Genomic DNA, 6255 nt, shown 5'->3' with positions numbered 1-6255 from the left:
TTATTAGAAAATATAATATCTAAATGTCATCGAAATTTACTCTCTTTGGTAACACTTTTGCAATATAAACTTCATTAATCATACCGTTGAATAATGTTACATAATTTTAATGACCAAGTTTGCCAAATTTTAGATGAATGGAATATACATAGATATATAATTTTATAACTGACATTTATTTATATTTTGAAAAATATTTATTTTGAAAAATAAATATGTTAATATATAATTAAATGATAAAATATTAAATAATTTTAAAATTTCAATGCTTTTCTAGTCCTTGTAATTCAGTGTTTTTTTTTTCTTTTTGTCCTTGTAACTTTTTTTGTGTGGTTTTAATCCTTACAAATTATGTTTATTTTAGTTTTTGTCCTTTCAAGTATAGTCCAAATAATTTTTTTTATTGTTGAAAGCGCTAACTAAATCGTTTTAAAGACAACAAATAAAACAACACAAAGTTTATAAAGACTAAAACCATTTTTTCAAGGACAGAAAATAAAAAATGCTAAACTACGAGAATTAAAAAGAAATTCAAGCCTCATTTTTAAATCATATAAAATTTGGTAAGCTTGATATATGACTTTCTGAAATAAATGGACCCCTTCCTTAAATTGTATAGCCTCACTTCAGAAGAGACAAATATTTTTCTAACTTTAATTGTTTAAGATATGATTCGCTTTTTAAATGAATTAAGAATATTCTATAGAAAAGAATATTAGTGAAAAAAATAAAAATATATTATAAAATATTCACTAAATAATAAACTTTTTTATAGACTATTATCCGAAAATTTTCAAAGAAATAATTCAATGGTTGATAGAACATACTTCACAAATTAGGATTATCCTTTCTACACCTAACAAATTTCTTATACACCCAACATATTTTTAAAAATTCTAATTTTATCATTTTTTACTTATTCCGTAAGATCAATTCGTAATACTAACTGAGCTAACAGACCATTATGTTAAAAAAATAATTAACGTTGATATATATAACACTAAAATTTCTAATATATATTTAATACACATATAAGATTATATAATAAATTTTGTAACAATTAATTTTGATCTAATAATATATTTTACATATATAAATTTTAAATATAAGTTTACATATAGATTTAATAAAAATTTATATATGTAAAAAATACATTAGATTAAAATTAATTGTTTCAAAATTTATTAGGTAAACTTATATGAGTATTAAATATACATTAAAAATTTTAGTGGTATATATATCGATGTTAATTATTTTTTTAACATGATTAACCTATTAATTCAATTGGTTAAAACTTTATGCTAATAATGCAAAAATAACACGTTTAAGACCTACATGATCATATGTAAGAGTATTATTTTATTTTTTTTCTTTTATTGCGGGATGTATTAGAAAAATATTGGGTACTAAAAAAAAATTCCCATAAATTATTATCCACGGTAAAGTACTATGAAATATCACTGACAAGTGGGCTTTCGGCCCCTTTGAAATATATAAACAAGAAAACAGTTACACTTGCAGTGCATGCTCCACCCACCCCCACACAGAAAAAATCTAATTATTTTAAAAATCAGTCTTTTAATTGAGAAAAAAAAATTCTCCAGACATATATATATGTATGCCTAATTTTTTCTCTCCATTTGATTCTACCACTTGAGTGTATTTAATTTCTCTAAAGTGAAGAAATATATAATTTAAGCGAGAGAAAAATTATTATCATTACTTTAAATTAAAATATTTTGCAAATATAATTTACTTTAAATTAATTGTAAATGCAGTTTTTAGTTCATATGTAGTTAAGGGTGTGCAAGGCCCAATATAACTTGATAGCTAGTTTCGACTCATTTCATATTAATTCAACCCTAGATCATTAAGTTTATTCAAGATTAGAGACGAATTATGGTTTAAAAAATTAGCTCGATCAAAATTTAGGAGTAGGTTAGGGTCAAATATATGCCGACCTAACTCGTCTCTTTCTTGCCCTTAACTTTATTAGTCATTGATTATTATGGCTTTGCTGCACATTTCATTTTTTTTTATTTCCCAAAAATAATTTAGTATATTGACTTCTTTTGTCTATATTCTCCTGAGTGAGGCCAAAATTATCATTTTTTTTCTAGGGGTAATAAGTAACTATCATTTAATTTACATGATATCGTGTATAATAATGAGATACAATTTTATTCTTTAAATCTAAATTGTATTAATAGAAAGTGAGAATTTATGTTACTTATATTTTAAGTCAACTTATTCCTGTCTTAAGTATGCTTAGTCCTAATTTAACTTTTATATCATCAAGTTTATTGGATCTAAGATGAGTTCATATTTAAAAAATTCACCTAATAAAATTTGGGGTTGGGTTGGGGTGAAATATAACCGGTCCAACCTATCGATTACTCATTTTTATATATATTTTTGTTACTTATAGAGAAAATTTTGTTATTTATACTTCTTATTTAAGTACATAAAATAACTCTCCTAAACAAGATGCCTGTTGTCTATAAAAAAATAATAATAAACTTAACTGTTTTAAGAGTAAATTAGAAGTCGCTCATATTAGCAAGTCCTATGAACATCCATTGCAAACTATTATACCCAAATAATTTAATTTATAACAAAAATAACATAGTTAATGTTAACCAAAAAGGTATGCATAAGTGGTAATATTTTATATTTCTTAATCAAGTCGGGTTTAAATCTTGGATTTTTTTATTAACTCTTGGATATAAAATAAATCATGTTAAAAGGAGAATACTTATTTTGTGTGTGTTCATGATCCGACAAAAATTAATCATTACTTTTAAAGAGAATTACTTCATATCAATACCATGATAAAAATAAATAAATAAACATATCTCATATACCACAAAATTGCTAATAAAATCACGGCAAAATCTAACTGGTGTTTGGATTGGTTAGTACCTGTCCAAAGGTTTGTCATTTCAAACTTGTACATAAAAAGGTAAAGGTGCATTGGCTATAATTTTATTAAGCATTCCTAAACAATTCTTAATTCTTTTTTTAGTTCCTTGATAGTATTTTAAAGGCATTTTAATTCTGATTAATTCAAATCATTAGTCAAAATCCTCCTAATGTTTATTATTTCAACTCACTAAACTTAAATTCAAGGAAAAATGGTGCCCTTTTTAATTACCAGTCAGGCCAAATTGAAAATTGGTTTTATTTCTTTAAAATCATTTTTGTTTCTGTATTAGGTACAATTTTATATTTCTTTAATAGCATCTAATGTCCAATGTACTTTTACTTTGACCACCTCAAGAACCATGATACTTTTCAAATGGTATATATATATATATCAAATGGGATATGAGTCATATGACCACCCTTTGGTCCCGTTGAAATCGTGGAAGCATTTTCTATTGATTTCTAAATAATCTCCTAATAAGACCCTTACAATAAAAAAAAATGGAGATGAAAAAATATTGGCAAAAATCAACCCCATCACGTTCACTCAAAATCCCTGACTCTTACCAACTGAGATTGCAATTCTCAATTGTAACTCGTATTGTCTTCATTCTTCATTACTTGAAATGTTTTTTTTATCTGCATCATTACTTCAAAAGTGAGGATCCGTAGTTGTGGTTACACCTTATGGAAGGTCCACTGCTTAGTTGTCTTTTTTTGTTTCGTTATTATATTATAGTTGCAAACTATTAATTGACCTTGATAACATTTAATAACTAATCTCTGTTAAAAATCTAACTGGTTACCTACTCACTTTTACTATAAAAAAATTCCTAATGGCTTTGTTTTTATTTTTCATATACAAAGCTCAAATTTAAGTCTTTACTTAAGTCTAAAGAATTCAATCGCAATTTTAGTTGAGTCTACCACTACCAAATTAAAAATTGTCCCAAACAAAAAGAAAAACAGATGTAATGGAAAAGCTTCAACTAGTTTCAACATATTAGGCAATTGACACAGTTTTTGTTCTTTATAGGTTGAAGTTATTATGGGCTATCTAAGTAATGGACCTGAAAATGATTGAAGGACCACAACAACTTGTGGAAGGCCATAGCCCATTTGTTAACGATAGTGGTTAGGGAGAAGGGCACTATTTGTTGGTCAATGGCGTGGGCCATTCAACAACAGAGAGAATCTTCTGCGCATTTACATTGTCACAGTCATAAGAGATACACGGGCCTCAGGATTGGATTAGGTCATTGAAATTTGGAAAATTCTGCTACCAGAAAGTTGCTCGAATAATAAATTAAGGACAAAAAGATAGTAATTTAATATGTAGGCTCAGACAAAAGAAATGTAACATGTGTCTATACCTATAAGAAAGGTAATACAAAGAAACCACCAAAGGTTTCGTCCAGTTAATAAATAATAAATTTGTATTCTAAAATTAATATTTTTCAATTCTTATTGTTATGTGTGAATTTTGTTAGTGGATAATCTATAAGTATTTCTATAAGTGCTTATTAAGTCTTGAGGCCTATTCTGACTTTGGTGTATCTCCAAAATTCAACTCATTTAAACTTTTAGTAATTAAAACATTAATACAAAGAAAAGTCATCTCACTTTAAAGGAGTTCTTGAATTTGTTATATAAGGGATAATTGTTATTTTTTAATAAGTCTTATGTTATTAGATGAAATTAAATACACAAATACCTATCATTGGATTTGGATTATAAGAAAATTGATTTTGAAATAATTTTTTGTTATTATTTTCACACTTGTCAATTGTTTTTCTTTGTGAATATATTTTTTTATAAAAAAGATTAACTAGGTAATGGAATTTAATTCACCTGAGAACATTTCTGTTGGTAGTTTTTCTTTGGCAGATGATATAGCCTATTCCTTAAGATTTATAATATGCCTTGACTTAAAACATTCATGTACCAAAACAATACATAATGAAATAATTGTAACCTACTTTGTGCTCAAATGATGCATAAAAAGTTTGTCTATAATTACATGTTGGAATTAGCTTATTTTTCTAGACAGACACTTTATTTTTCTTAATTTATTGAAAAAAGAAAGCTTTGTTGAAATAAGGCTTTGAAAAAAAAATAAAAAAATAGTCTGTTCGAAAGAGCTGATTTTGTTGGGTCATGAGATGAGGGATTTAAATCTGGAAAGAGCTTTGTGCTTTTGTATCAGAAAAAAGGCTCTTGCTAAATAGTTTTCCTTTTTGCTAAGTAAGTCCCCCTTTCTTCCAATTAAAATTGTTATTACCCATTATATCCTTTTTACCCTATTTCGACCATCCCCCAACGATTGTGTTCTTCCCAGGGCCTGACATTGTTCAGTGTTTAACCTCCCTTTTATGCTCTTTTCCTCTGATCCTCTGATGCTCTTTTCCTCGTTTCAGTGTTTAACCAGAAAAAAACCCTTAATTAGAAGTTGATATGTGCTATTAGGAGAAAAAGATAACAGAAAGATGACTTACTTGAAAAGGAAAAATGAAACTGACAGAAGATGAAGCTTCTGTTGTGAGTCTCGTGGCTCTTGAGTGAAGAAGATGATGTTTAGCAGTAAAAGAGGAGTGGGAAGTGTCACGTTGAAGTGGTAAAAACATTGGGCACTGAAGAAATTAAAAATTAAAAATTAAATTTGAAATTTAATAGTAATAGAAAATAGTAGGTGGGAGTGGGTCGTGTGACTGGTGGGAAGAAATTGGGAATGAGGGAGAAGTTGAAATGCCATTTTAAATTCTTATAGTTTAAATTAATGTGAATAATAATAATTTAATGGAATTAATCATGCAGTATAATTTATTATAGGTAACTTTGAATTATATTATATATAGTTAATAACTTATTATAGATAACTTTAAATATAATATAAAGATAGGGTGTAAAAGAAGTTTAAAGAATAATACAATCCGGGGGTGTGTAGAAATAGGATAAAAAAGGTATAATGGGTAATAAAAATTTTAATGAGAAGAAAGGGGGTTTACTTAGCACACAGTGAGGTGTATTTAGCAATTTCAAAACGTGCATTATGGGCTTTTGGGCTCCAACAATGATGTGTACTGTAAGTGTCACATGTGGGCTATGAAACTGAAAATCAATTTAAGTGTTTGTCTCTTTATATTAGTATTTTCGTAAATGCATGGATAAATATTTATTTTACATAAATAAATATTTTGAACATATAAATTGTATTATAATAAATACATATTTTTGAACATATAAATTATGTTTTATATTTATAATAAATAATTTATATTGTGATATAAGATTATTTTTAAATATTAGTTTTATTTAAGAAATATTTAATTA

This window comes from Glycine soja, chromosome 11, assembly GCF_004193775.1.
Source record: "Glycine soja cultivar W05 chromosome 11, ASM419377v2, whole genome shotgun sequence".
NCBI lineage: Eukaryota > Viridiplantae > Streptophyta > Magnoliopsida > Fabales > Fabaceae > Glycine > Glycine soja.
The sequence above is the reverse complement of the archived record's forward strand: the minus strand, read 5'-3'. Positions refer to the sequence as shown.